At 38.5% G+C, this 15,604-nt stretch overlaps 1 protein-coding gene across 1 annotated transcript in view; it reads left to right on the top strand.

Moving 5' to 3' along the window:
- The first annotated feature begins 6,120 nt into the window (after nucleotides 1-6,120).
- PDCD1LG2 (programmed cell death 1 ligand 2) overlaps nucleotides 6,121-15,604 on the top strand; it is a 117,074-nt gene continuing 107,590 nt past the window's right edge. The window contains exon 1 of the mRNA XM_067744312.1: nucleotides 6,121-6,170. The gene's annotated coding sequence lies outside the window, so the exon portion shown is untranslated. The remainder of the gene's footprint in view (nucleotides 6,171-15,604) is intronic.

Below are 15,604 nucleotides of genomic sequence, written 5' to 3' on the forward strand. Positions count from 1 at the left end.
TGTTCCAGAGCCTACATTTTGGGGCAGGAAAATTCTCAAGAAATAAGTGGTTTACCAGATTAAGATTTTATGGCAGGATTGTGTCATACCTCAACATATTAATCTGATTTTTCTCTGTGTATGTCCCTCCACCTCTTCTCTCCCTCTTTGTTGCCTGAGGGTCGATTTTCCTCCCCAAGCCCATGCCAAAGCTGAAACCTAGAAAGTACCACTTTATTCCCTGAAATTCCACTCCCATTTCCCACAGTTCCATTACAAACATCTCAGTGGGTCAGGTAACTCATTGGACATCTTCTACATGCCAGGCATTTACAGGGCATTGTAGGGGAGTCAAAGATATTTAGTGTGGCTCATGCTATCATGGAGCTTACAGTCTAACTGAGGAAATGATATATAAATTTAGGAAGAATTAAGTAATAAATCAAGTGTTAGAAAAGATGAGACATTTTAAAAATGTCTCAAGACAGTGAGAAGAGAGGACAGCAAATGCTGTGAAATAGAGGAGGGAGGAAATAGTAAGGGTTAGAAAGCCTTCACCAAGGAAGCCAGATTCAACTTGGACGCTGGAGAGTGGAGAAGATGCCTACCTCTGATGTTTTGTGTCTTTGTCCATTTGGGCTGCTATAACAAAATACCACAGATTGGTAGCTTATAAACAGAATTTATTTCTCATCTTTCTGGAGACTGGGAAGTCCAAGATCAAGGTGCCAGCGTGGTTGTGTTCCAGCCAAGACTCTCTTCCTGGTTCACAGCTGGAACTTTCTCGCTGTGTCTTCACATAGTGGAAGGGGCAAGGGATCTCTGTGGGGTCTCTTTCATAAAAACACTAATCCCATTCATGAGAGCTCTACCCTCATAACCTAAGCACCTCCCAATGGCTCCATCATCCTAATAACCTCATCTTTGGGGGTTAGAATTTCAACATGTGAATTGGGAGGTGGGGCACAAACATTCAGATAATAGCAGTGTGGAAAGCAGTTTCTTTTCTTTTCATACAGGTTAAATTTAACAATCGAAGAAAATCTGTGATCCCTTACATTTACTTGATACAACCCTGAAAAGGATAATTTGGCAATATCTATCAAGTTATAAATGACCCAGAAATTCTACTTGCAGAAATTTACCCTACAGCTGTATTCTCATATGTGCAAAATGGCATATGCATAAGGATATTTATTGCAACTTTATTTATAATAGCAAAACACTGGAAACAACCCAAATGTCCGTCAATAGGGAACTGGTTAAATAAATGTGGTGGCACATCCAAACAACAGAATACTGTATTAGACAGCCACATCAAAAAATAAGGAAGAAAAAAAAAAATAAGGAAGTTCTTTTCTGTACTGACATGAAACAGATCTCCAAGATAGAGTACAATACGCTACACTTTGTAATTATATTAATTAGGTATACAACAACACATATACTATGAGCATTTACTTTCACAATAAGTAGTATGTATACTGTGTACACTTATTTTGTATATTATGTACACTATGCATCCTTTCAGATACAAATTTTGCACTTTTGAAAGGAAAAAATTAGATACGTATTTCCTTGTATATGCAAAAAATATATATCTGAAAAGATGCATCTGAAACTGTTAAAACTGGTTGCCTTTGGGGTGGCATATTAGGTTTATAGTGGGAGAATTTTATTGGTTTTGACTTTTGAATCATATTATTACCTATTCCAAATAAACAAATTATAATTTTAAAAAATCTGAGCTCAATTATTTGCCTTCCAGGAACTTCCATGTACTTTTAAGGAAATGATAACTCTCATTAATGTATAAGGCCAAATACAAACATCAGAGGTGAGGGAGTTTGAACAACTGAATTCAGCCACCGCTGGATTTCAATCTGGACTTGAGCCCAGCTGTATTGAATTATTTTCTTTCATTTAATTTTTCCCTGTTTTTCACTGGTCTCACTCCCAGAACAGCCTCTAGTATGTGAAAGCATGATCAATTTATTTATGAGCTCTGATTAAGCAGCTATGGGTTTGGATCCTCATGATAATAAAGGAAACTGTTATGAAAGAACGAATAGGCCAGGGGCTTCCCTGGTGGCACAGTGGTTGAGACTCCATGCTCCCAGTGCAGAAGGCCCGGGTTTGATCCCTGGTCTGGGAACTAGATCCCACATGCATGCTGCAACTAAGAGTTCGCATGCCACAACTGAGGAGCCTGCATGCCACAGCTAAGAAGGCTACAAGCCGCAACTAAGGAGCCAGCGAGCCGCAACTAAGGAGCCCACATGCCTCAACTAAGGAGCCCACAAGTCACAACTAAGGATCCCACCCAGTGCAACCAAATAAATATTAACAAAAAAAAGAATGAATAGGCCAAATCAACCCATTGTTTATAGTGCCATAGACATGAAATATGCTTCCACAGATATGAACTAACTAAAATATTTGAACCTTGGGAAAGCTTGCAAGAATGATCCCAACTTATAATTTATCCAGTCAGAGAACTGAGTTTAGCACACGTGAAGTTTCTGCATAACCACAAAGAAAAGTTTGGTCAGCATTTTGGGGGCTATTGGTGACTATCAAAATCCCCAAACCATAGGCTTTCCCTTTCATTATCTTGGCTTCACCATGAGGAAGTTTGGCTGTCTGCCCTAAGATCAAACATCCAGCCTTTGACAAGACACAGAAAGCTGTTTTCGCCTCAGTGCTCTGCAGTGGTGAAAAATGAAAAAGAGAGATCATAGAGGAGTTACTCAATAGACAACAAAACTTACATATCTGAAACTGATTAGAAGAACTGTTTTTGCTGTGAGAATTAAAGAAAATGCTGCGTCAGGACTGAGTAATGAAAAAACTAATATTAGTAACAGCAAATGACTGAGAGCAGCCTTCATCTGTCAACCATCTCTCTTCCTTTCTGGATACAGATGACTTAGCAAGAATAAAATGGTCTCTTTCTAGGACACTGAAGGTGTTTGGAGACTTAAAAACTTGATTTAACTGATTCAGGTATCTAGGAGAAAAAATGCAAAACCCCACAAAAGACAAAAACAACAAACACCTGTTTATACTTACCACCAGCTCTTCTCAAGTTGCTTCATTTCAAGTGACTATGAAAGAAAGGAGAAAAAACAATTAGCTGTTTTGAGAAATGTATGTACATTTGGGAAGAGTGAGAGTGCTTTTAAACACCTGGAATCCTTCAGACCCAAGTTCCAGTCTTCTTAACACTATGACCATGGCTATGTTATTTAACTTCACCGAGCCTGTTTCCTTGCGACTAAAATGGAGTGAAGATTAAATGAGGCAGCGTATCTAGAATGCTTAGCACAATGCCTGGTGCTCTAAAAGCCTGCAATCAATTTGTGTATTGATATTACTGATGCCAAGAAATGGTTTATTAAACTATTTTCCAAGAGCTATGAATCCAGCCAGACTGTTATTGTTATGGATGACTTAAAAATTTTTTTTTAAATTAAAAGTATTTACTATTCAAATTTTATTTATTTTTAAAAATAAAAAATTGAAAGCTAAAGTGTTTAATTTTTCTATCTTAAAAGTTAAAATAACTGAATTAAAATTGTGCCAAGTTAAAGTCTAAATTGATAGACTTTATAATTTTTTATCTTTCATAATGTCAAAATTAACTAGAATTCCTTTTTCTTTTCAATTTGCACATTTAAAATTCTGGCATTCCTTTTTGATTCATCTGGGCCCCTCGTGTTGGTAAATTTTGAGCTATTATAAAGCAGAAGTTACTTACATAAGATAACTTAAAACTTATTTAGGGGAAATTTAGGAAATGTTTATTTGGATAAACCATGTTTTGTTTGTTTTTAAAGAAACATGCTTTGTTCTTTGCTAGTTTCAGAACAAACAGCTTTGTAGTGGAAAGCAATTCCTCTTTTTACACCTCAAGTTAAATATTTGTCTATTCTTCAGTCAAACTGAAAACATAACAAAATAATGACCCAGCTTGGTTTCTAACTACACAGAAATGAACACACGGTAAATGATAATGTATCCTCTTTATTGAACATTGGTTGAGTGCCTACTGTATCCACTAGGCATTATGGAGAATACAGAGATGATCCAGATATCCAAGCTGCCTTAAAAACATGAAGAGTGAAACATACTGTCATTAGTTATGGGCATAGGCCCTCCTCTTCCAAAAACAAAACAAACTGAAAGACACAAATAACATTGTTATAAATAATAACACAAACCATTGAATCACCAGAAAATAATTAAAGCACTTTGAACTCAACCTTTACACTCTCTACCATTCGAGTTATATTTTATCAAACCTTTGCAAGTTAATTCATATATTTTGGTGCCCCAATGACTCTAATCCAAATACAGTATTTTTGTAGTTCCATGTGTTCTAGTGTGTAATCACAGTGCTAGAAAACACATGGAAGAGAGTTAATAAATAGTATTAAGGGTTTTTTTTTTTTTTTAGTATTTACTGCATGCTGGGCAATGTTGTGAGGGCTTCATGTGTATTTATTTAGTCTTCCTAAAAACCCTATGAGGAAAATACTACTATTATCTTCTCCTGGTAACAGATGAAGAAATTGAGGAAGAGAAAGTTTAAGTAACTTAGCCAGAGTCACGCTGCTAGAAAGTTAAGGCCCCAGGATGCGAAGAGTTTGGCTTCAGAGCTCATGCTCCTAAACTCTACACTAGGCTACACCTGAATAATTGACTGAGTCATGTTAACTGAGGTTTCAAAGTTTAATACTGTTGGAGGAGTATAGTACAGTGATACCTGCCTGGGTTGAACAACTCCGAAGCAGTCAGAGGTTTGTTAGCCTGTGTATTTTTGTTTTTCTAGGCAATGGGGGCTAATCTGACTAGCACAACTATAGATATTCTAGTATGGGTCTTCCAATGAATCTTTAAATTCATTTCTGTTCAGTATATACCTAATGGTACAATTGCTGAATCACTGGTATATACATAAGAGTGGAATTTCTGGGGCATAGTGTAGAAATTGCTGGAAAATGTACCAATTTGCATTCCTAACATCAGTGTATGTGAATTTCAGTTGTTCCACATTCTCAGCAACATTTGGTACTTTCTGCTTCTTTTATTTTAAGCATGCTGGTAGATCCGTAGAGGTATTACATTATGGTTTTAATTTGCCTTTCCCTGATGACTAATGGAATTGAGCTCCTTTTTGTATGTCTATTGGTCATTTGGCAATAAACTCCTATGAAATGTCTTTTCAAGGGTTTTGTCCACTTTTCTATTAGGTTGTCTATCTTACTGATTTTGTAGGAATTCTTAACACATTCTAGATATAAGGCCTTTGTCAGATATATGAATTGAATATACCTCCTTCCACTCTGGTCTGTCTATACCCTCTCTTAGTGGGTCCTTTGGATGAACAAGAGTTATTAATTTTACATAGTGCAGTTTATCAATTGTTTTCCTTTATGGCTAGTACTTCTTTTTTAGATTATAAAAATCCAATTACCAATACTTAATTCAGACCAATTCAGTCAGACTTTCTGGAGGTGAGATAAAAGTATCAATAATATTTTAATGCTTCTAAGATGATTCCAATATGCAGCCAATTTTGAGAATTGTGGATACAGAGCCACCTGCTAAGTTGTTAGCTATGATGTCCTTATGGGATAGAATTATGATATAGTTTGTCTATTCTTTATATGTGTTTTCAATTTTAATATATGAGAAATTTTTTTAACATCTTTATTGGGGTATAATTGCTTTACAATGGTGTGTTAGTTTCTGCTTTATAACAAAGTGAATCAGTTATACATATACATATGTACCCATATGTCTTCCCTCTTGCGTCTCCCTCCCTCCCACCCTCCCTATATATGAGAAATTTTAATGATGATAATCGTACTGGGGGCATTGGTATGTGTAATGAGGAGTCTGACTCCATTTTTTTGATGTCTGACTGTTGACAGCTTTGAGCCTCACCTCTCCCTCTTCCTCTGGTGCCCCACATCTGATCAAGCTGATAAGGAGACCTGGGTTGCCCTCCTTTGGCACAGGTGAGAGATTCAAACCATGCAAGCCTCTTCTTGCACATGAACCACCACTCCAGCCCTACCCCATAAAGATGATAAAAACCCAGGCTAATCGCCTTTCTTTGCCTTTTAAAGCCATTTCAGACCTGCTTGAGAGTCTGCCTTGTTCTCGCCAGGGGCCTCAATTATGTAAGTAATAAACTTTTTCATATCCTTTTAATGGGTGTGGCATCAGTCTCAATGTGAACCAAATTTTGAGTAGGGGTCCATTTGACTTTTCAGGGAACTATAACAGCATGGAAAACAGCCACTTTTGAAAATTGTCATTGCAACTCCTCGTAAGATCACATGCCTTCATGTACCACCAAATACTCTCTTTACTGCATGGTACTAGGGCTTTTTTTGTCCTCAGCTGCTAAAGACTCCTGCGTTGTCCTCTGGGAGCAGACTACGGGTTTTTAATCTCTATTCTCCTACCAGACATAATTCCCAGGGGATTTTGCTACAGACTCTGCCTATTCTGGCATGGCTACTGTCTTCGCTCTGTTCTTCTGATGTAACATATCAACACTATCCTTTGATTCAAATTCCTCTTGAGTTTTGATTCCATGACAAGAAATGGACTGATATTTCAACATCTCAGTTTTAAAGCCTCAGAGTTGATTATATTTTTTGTATCCTTCCCTAGAAGAGTCACTTCTACTGTAGTTTTGACTTTCTTTTTGTTTTAAGCAGTCTTTAGCTATGTCTCTTTTCTCATCTCGCCACGCTCCTGGCAACGTTATTGAATCAGAGAATCTTTTTATATTTATTAGCCATTTGTTAGCATTCTTTATAATCTTTGGTATCTAATACGTAATTTAGTAGTTACAATGGTAAACTAAATTCTATATTCTTTCCTCTATTTTTCTACTTTTGTGTCCCATTTAAGCAAACTTTGCCTGCGCTCAGGTCATGAAGACTCCCTTCATGTTTTCTTCCAAAATTTCTTTGTTTTGTCTTTCATATTTAGATCTGCAATTCTTTTGGAATTAATTTTTTTGCATATCATGTGAGGTAGGGGTCAAAGTACATTATTTTCATATGAATATCCAATTGTCCCTACACCATTTATTGAAAAGACCATACTTTCTCTCCCTGTACTGCAGTCTCACCTTTATCATAAACCAAGTGACTGTATCTATATCTATGTCTCTCTAGTTATCTCTCTCTCTCTCTCTCTCTTTCTGCCTCTGGATTCTGTTCTATTATGTTGATCAGCTCCTTTGTTTCTACATCTAGAAAATTTTGTTAAAGCTGTATTAATTTTGTTAAAGCTGTATTAATTTTGTTAAAGCTGTATTAATGTTAAAGCTGTATTAATGAGTTTGAATTTTGCCTCTTGGGGCTAGGACAATACTTGAGCTTGTGATTTTTTCATCTGCAGCCCTAGCCATGCATTTGCACCCACTGAGACTTCCATCCTATGTGTATCCATGCTGTGCAAAAGACACCCCCATCTCTTTCTCCCCCGTTTACCCTTCCCACTTTCACCCTAAGTCTGTATTCAGTCTCTATCTTTCTCTCTGAATGTGTTTGTTTCTCCAGAAGTATAAAGGTATACTCTTATCATTTATTTTACTTATTGGATATCTTCTCTTCTTTGTGCATTATTTCAAAAGTAGACTAATAAGGGATTTAAATATATTTTTTAAATAAAAAAGAAATTAAATTACACTTATCTATGGGCTTCAATGAAAATGTTTTCTACTATAAATTCAGTGGTTTTTGATTTTAGAAAAATATTTTCCACTCACCCTAAAACAACATGGTTATTTGAATTCTACAAAGAAATGATTTTATTCCAACCTAATAACCACTACAAAATATGTTCTTTCTACTATAATTTTAAAATCTATAATAAAAATGAATATTGTGTATTACTGTGGCTTCTGAGAACGTTTGCCCACAGCTGCAATATTGTAGGATCAAATAAACTTTATCTCATATTCACAGGTTTGGAGTAGAGTCACATAGCAACATGCAAAGCAGATCTCCTGTTGAGATGTCTGTGGGACTCACTGGCTCACTTGCAGGGCGATGACTTGACTAAAACAGAGACTGTGGGCCATGTCCAGTGGTTTCCCATTTCTGTTAATGGTTTATCAAGTTCCCACTCACCAGAGCTAAACCTCAGGACCATCAGTTCACTCCTCCCTCTTCCTCATGGCTCAGCTTCAGTATTGACCTAATTCCCTTTCACAGAATCTCTTGTTCCAATTACTTCTCTTGTGAATTCGCTGTTACTATCCTCTCTTGGCCTTTATATCAGGATGTTCATATTGGCTGAAATAAAAAAGATCATTATCTCATGTAACAAGAAATATGCAGATGGAAAGGCTCTGTCTCTGTTTCTCTGCAATTTCCTTGGCCCCACCATGCTGGTGGGTTGGCTTTATACCCAAGCTTGTATCAAGGCAGCTGTGGCAGTTCTAGGTTCCTATCACACCTCATGTCTCATCAGCCAGACCAGGTCACATGCCTACCCCCCAGTTGCTGGCAAGGAGTTACCCAGTAGCCAGGGATGAGATCACCTTTTTCTGCATCACATGAGGAAAGATACCTGAACAAAATCAGGGTCTTTTTACCATGGAAGATGAGGTTTGAATGATGGTAGATAACCAACAGTGTCTGCCTTACTTTGAATAATTGCAGCCACCTCCTGTGCTCCCTGCCTTTTGTTTTTAGCCCCCATGTTCTCAACATTTATAATGAAGCCAGTACAATCCTTTTTAAACACACTTCTGTCACCATAGACAGACGTTCTTGGTCAGGGGGCCCAGGTGTCTCCCCTCTAACTGAAGGATAAAGTCCAAACACCTTGGCCTCCTCATTCAAGATCCCCACAATCAGCCTCTACCCTATGCCTGTTTTTTTCTTTTTTTTTTTTCAAATTTTATTGAAGTATAGTTGATTTACAATGTTGTATTAATTTCTGCTATACAGCAAAGTGATTCAGTTATACATACATATATACATATACATATATGTATACATATACATATATATATTCTTTTCCATTATGGTTTATCACAGGATACTGAATGTAGTTCCCTCTGCTATACAGTAGGACCTTGTCGTTTATCCAGCCTATATATACTAGTTTGCATCTGCTAATCCCAAACTCCCAATCCATCCCCCCACAACCCGCCTCCCCCTTGGCAACCACAAGCCTGTTCTCTATGTCTGTGAGTCTGTTTCTGTTTTGTAGATATGTTCATTTTTGTCATATTTTAGATTCCACATATAAATAATATCATATGGTATTTGTCTTTCTCTTTCTGACTTACTTCACTTAGTATGATAATCTCTAGGTCCATCCATGTTGCTGCAAATGGCATTATTTCGTTCTTTTTTATAGCTGAGTAATAGTCCATTGTATATATTATATATACCACATCTTCTTGATCCATTCATCTGTCAATGGATATTTAGGTTGTTTCCATGTCTTGGCTATTGTTAATAGTGCTGCTATGAACATAGGTGTGCTTGTACCTTTTCAAATTACAGTTTTGTCTGGGTATATGCCCAGGAGTGGGATTGCTGGATCATATGGCAACTCTATTTTTAGTTTTTTGAGGAATCTGCATACTGTTTTCCATAGTGGCTGTACCAATTTATATTCCCACCTACAGTGTAAGAGGGTTCCCTTTTCTCCACACTCTCTCCAACATTTATTATTCATAGACTTTTTAAATGATGGCCATTCTGACCTGTGTGAGTTGGTACCTCACTGTAGTTTTGATTTGCATTTCTCTGATAATTAGCAATGTGGAGCATCTTTTCATGTGTCTCTTGACCATCTGTATGTCTTCTTTGGAGAAATGTCTATTTAGGTCTGCCCATTTATCAATTGTTTTTTTTTATTATTATTATTGAATTGTATGTGCTGTCTGTGTATTTTGGAACTTAAGCCCTTGTAGGTCGCATCATTGGCAAATGTTTTCTCCCAGTCTGTAGGTTGTCTTTTTGTTTTGTTTATGGTTTCCTTTGCTGTGCAAAAGCTTATAAGCTTGATTAGGTCCCATTTGTTTATTTTTGCCTTTATTTCCATTGCCTTGGGAGACTGACCTAAGAAAACATTGGTAAGATTTATGTCAGAGAATGTTTTGCCTATGTTCTCTTCTAGGTGTTCTCTTTATGGTGTCATGTCTTATATTTAAGTCTTCAAGCCATTTTAGGTTTCTTTTTGTGTATGGTGTGAGGGTGTGTTCTAACACCCTATGTCTTTATCCTTCCTTCTCTCTAGTCCCTTATGAAAGGCTGGACAAATTTTTTTCTATAAAGGGCCATAAAATAAATATTTCAGGCTTTGTGGGCCATGTGGTTGCAACTACTCAACTCTCCCATTTTAGTCAAAAGCAGCCATACATAATAGGTAAATGAGTGAGTGTGGCTACGTTCCAATAAAGCTTTACTGACAAAAGAGTCATAGATACAGAGAACAAACAAGTGGTTGCCAAAGGGGCAGGGGAGGAGAGAAATAGGTGAGGGAGATTAAGAGGTAAAAAGTTCCTGTTGTGAAATAAATGGCTGGAGAGTAGGGCATAAGATGAGATGGAAACCTAAGGGCCGTGGTGAAGAGTTGGATTCCATTCTAAGTGTAGTGGGAAGTTGTTGAAAGTTTTAAGCAGGGGGATCATTGATCCAGCTTGTGTTATGAAATCAGTTTTGCTGCAGTTGGAGGAAGCATTAAAGGGGCATGGAAGCAAGGGGAACCGTTAGGTGACAGGTGTCATAAGCTGATGGTATCTCAGCCATGGAAAGCCTGCGCAATGTGGCAGGGAGTGTGTGTTCCTGGCGTGTGCTTAGGGAGAAAAGGAGACTCTGTTGTTTGGGGTCTATTCTTATTTCCCTCCCTTTCTTAGCCCACTTTTTATTTTTGCTCCTTTTTTTGTATGTTATAGACCCTTGTGAAGAGCCTTAAATCCTTTCTGGATATCCCACATCATCCTAGAATCCTAGGATATAGATCTCTCTTTGTTCCAAAAACAATTTCATTATAGTGCTCAGGAAGAACAAATACTGCTTCTTATTGTTTCTCAAGAAGATTGGTGTTTCTGGGTGGATTAATTAAGTTCCAGTTGTGAAGATAGTTGGGACTTTTAGAGAAAGTGGATCCAGAAAAACCCAAATTGCTACTAAGAACAATTTATGAATGTTGGTCATGATGCTTGGAATAAAGTTTTTCTGATATTTTTCTAGGATTATGTGAAAGGACAACACTTGGAAAGTCTATGGACAGTCAGGGAAACCTCAAGTTTGGTAGCTATGAAGAGAGTAGTTACAACTGGGGAAGCAGGGGTGAACATAGAAAGAGTGAAGTAAGACAGGAGACTACTTCCTCAAAGTCAGGATAGTTATGAGAATGGTCTGGTTTGAAATTCAGGAAGTTACTGGAAATCAGTAGTTATATACACATACATTTGACACACATGCACATCTATCGAAAAGAAGACATAACAAATGTCTTATGCAAGTGAGCCTGTGTCAAGTTAAAGTAGCATGACTATCCTTAAAATCTCCTACTAGGTGTTCACTGCCCAGTGTGGGTGTGGATGGGGAGCAAAAATCCTGGCTGCTGTACCCATAATGGAAATGCAGAGCTCCCCCTCTTGAGGCCAGACCTCCCAGCCAGCCCAGTGTCCTTCCTTCCCATCCACTGCTTGATGGCTTGCTGATTCTGGCCACTTTTTGATCACTTCTCCCAGCATCTCTGTCTCTTCATTCTCAGTATCATATAATGGCTCAGGCCTCTGACTGGGCATCTGGCTATCTTGGGTACCTCATTTGACCCAACTATTGTCCTGTTTTCTTGAGCAGTGAGGTCATAATTTCATGACCTTATAAATACAGTACATGGAGTAAAACATTTCCTAAACCTGATGACTTAATAACATTTTTAGAAAATTAACAATTTGTGGAGACAAATTGTGTGTGTATGAAATATATATGTATATATACATAGATATGGATATATAGATGTATAACTGTATAATCTATATATGCATGTGCACGAGTGAGAAATGAATAGTGTGTGTGTGTTGGATACAAAGCAGCTGCAGCCTATGAGGAAGGGACAAAAGGAACAAGGAGGGAAAAGTAAAGAAACTAGAGTTGACAAAGAGTAAAAGCAAAGATGCTCACATTTCTCCTACTTTTAATGCAAAGCATGTGGCTGTCAGATAATGTCATACATCCTCCAGCTAGAATCCCCAGGGATCTGCCACTAAAGACAGTGTTTTCTTTCCCAATCCCAGGCCTGGAGGGGCTCCGTCGAATCTTCTTTTATTTATTAGCCTTTGATTAATCTAAAGAGGTTTCACTTTGACCAACAGGCTCAAGAACTCCCATTAGCTTCTCTAAGGTTACCCCTGATATGTATGTATGTGTACATATGTATATTTTTTCTGATTATTTTGGGAGTGTCTGGTTGAAGATAGAATCATAGATACCCATTCGTACAATAATGAAGAGAAGCAATAGTAAATAAAGGAACCCCGGAATTAGACATGAAAGTTAAACCTCAATTCTCCCATTTACCTGATGTGTGACCTTCAGCAAATTGTTTACCTCCTCTGGCCCTCAGTTTCCCTATTTATAAAATGGGATCCACGAGAGTACCTACCTCCTGGGGTTGCTGTGAGAGTTAAATGGGTTAATACACATAAAGTTTTTGGAACTGCCCTGGCAATACTTAGGCTTCTGTGAATGTTAGCCTGTGTTACTGCGTTCCACTTCAGTTAGGAATTACTAAAAGTCATAGCAGACCGCACGCTCCACTAATTCCTCCTGATCACTCCTCACCCACACCAAGCCTGTGTGTTGGAATGTCCATGCTAGGACAGTGTCTGAAGTGGTCAGGAAGGGAGACTGGAATAAAATGGGTAGAATGGGAGATCCCTGGTTTAGGGTGGAGGGCCAGACATTTTCCTCACCTTCCTCCACCTGTAAGAGTCTGACCTGGCCCACCCTTGATGCAGTTCAGCCTGTGTCCATCTCCTTTCCACCCTCTCTTCATCTTTCATTACTCTCTGGTCAGTAGAAGGCACTGAGTCTCATGGCCACCACTCTTGTTTGTTGCCTCGCATCTCAGCTTCATTTGCTAAGGAAAATGCTCAGGATCACTGGCCAAGCGATGAGGAAAGTTTGGGGCTAGGAAAAATCTTCCCCAAGCCTGATTGGCACAAAATACCCTTGGACGTTATACCCTTAAAAGGTTCCTTAAAAGTTAAGTGAGATTATCAGCCAGTTGAACTTCCCTAACTGATTTCCTAGAAAAGCCAGATATTCAGAGAAATTCTACAGCACTGGTGCTCTAACAAAGAGGTCAGTAAATTCTCCCACAGAATTCCTTCTCAGGCCTGAAAAATTACCTGCTAGCGTAGGAACATGTTTGAAACCCGAGGGCGGGGACTGCCTCCACATATTTGCTCTCCCACAAACTGACCATTAGCCTAATTGTCCTCCCACAACAAGTTGCTGCAAAAGCCACCCTGTCAAGCCAGCTGACTAGCCAGTCTCTTTTCTCGCAATATGAGTTACTTTACTGAGACACATGTCTTCAGTTTAATACCCTTTGATCCAGAGACTCCACTTACAGCAAGTTGTCCCAGGAAATAATCAGACAAGGGCCCACAGCTGACTGTGTAGGGTCATTCAGTGGTGCCACTGTTGTGCAATGTCAACAATATTAGAAATAACCTAACTGACCAACACTAGGGGATGGCATAAATAAATTATGGTATAACCATACAATGAAATACTTACCAGTTTTTACAAATAATTATGGGATCTATAATTATTGACATGGAAAGGTACAATATCTTTGATGAGTAATAATAGCCATTCACTGAATAGCATCCTGATACAATGCCACTTACTAAAGTTGCATTCATATAGACGTGTCCAGAGAGCTATAGAGAATTATGTTTACCAAAATATAAAAGCAGTTATCTCTGGGGTTAGGTAGGTAGGTATCTTTACTTTTTTTTCCATTAAAAAAATACTTTACAATGATACAATGTATCATTTTGCAATATAAAAACTAAGCTTTTTACATTTTGTGAGGGGGAAAAATGAGCTAGGTTTTAGGTTGAGCTTGGATTGGCCACACCAACCAGGTAACAGCATAAGAATAATATAATTAACGTTTACTGAGCACTTACTACGTGCCAGCAGGCCCCGTTCTAAGCACTTTCCCTGTCTCAGATCATTTAATCTATATAACAATCCTATGAGGCAGGTCTTTTATTATCCTTATTTCTTAAAAGATGAAACAGAATCCAAGAGAGAAAGTCATTTGTTCAAGGTCTCACACTAGTACACGATGTAACAGAGATTTGGGCAGAGGTCTCTGGTCATGACCCCTGTGCTACTCTGAGTATGGCTCACCCGCTCCTTCTCTGCAGGAAAGAGTGAGGGTGCTGAGGTCTGAGAAGGAGTGGGAAGGTGATGAGAGCAGGACTCTGTCCTCTTTCCCCTGCTGTTTCTGAAGGCTCTTCAGCCTCCCACTGTCTATTTGTTTACTGAACCCCTCTAAGCTTCATCTTTCTCTTTTGTAAAACAAGGAAGCCTTCTTAGGCCATCCAGCCTAGAATTAATTAGTCTCCCCTCTATACTGTGTACCAGCCTAGGAGCTACTTCTGTTGTGGCACTTATACTGCCCCCCCACTGTCACCACCAACATCCCATCTCAGGCTGAGAGGGTTTCCCCCGGTGGACAAGTTGTCAGAGAGGCTGGAAGACAGCTGCACACTCTCTGTGCCTGCATTTATCACCCTCTACGAGAATTCTGCTCATTTGTCTTCTTCCCCACTGGACATGAACCCCTTGAGGCAGAAACAATGTCTTGGGTACCTCTGCATCCCTGGTGCCTGGAACATAACATTGTTCAATTAATAAGCATTCTTTGTGGACTGAATATTTGAAAATTACAGCCATGTGGTCTTAAGATTCCAGAGTAATAGTTAGGGAAAGAAGTGCTTGCATATTAATTTCTTTATTTTTTGTTTTCTGCTTTCCACCTCATCTGACACCAAGTTCAGAGTAAGAATGGTCATTAAGTAAAGAAGTCACTAATTTTTAACATGCCACTTAAGCAAAAGGGACCAGCAGGCCCTATTTCACTTTAATCACCTAATGCAAGAAATTCTGGGTATTCTATGTAAATTACAAAATATCATTAACAGAACTCCTTCTCTTGGTTCAGGCATTTTACCACCAATGCTCAGAGCAGTCAACTCACACAGCTGGTGAGGAGTGGATCCTGATCCAACTTTTCAGCCCCCTGTGTCAACTGCTCTCCACTTTCCACACAGTGCCACCCCTCTAACCAGTTACTGTGGTTTCTAAAAGCCAACCTGCCACTGATTCTGGCCCCTTAGGAGAGATAAACTCATGTCTGAGTGCTTCCACTTTTCTCCCCACTGGTAACCTGAGGCTCACAATATCAGCTCTTCTTAGCAAAAGAAAATCAGAGGCACAGACAGACAAGCCAAATTTATTTATTTATTTATTTATTATTTATTTATTTAACATATTTATTGGAGTATAATTGCTCAGTTATGAATAAACATATATTC

Source organism: Pseudorca crassidens, chromosome 7 (genome assembly GCF_039906515.1).
Source record: "Pseudorca crassidens isolate mPseCra1 chromosome 7, mPseCra1.hap1, whole genome shotgun sequence".
Classification (NCBI taxonomy): domain Eukaryota; kingdom Metazoa; phylum Chordata; class Mammalia; order Artiodactyla; family Delphinidae; genus Pseudorca; species Pseudorca crassidens.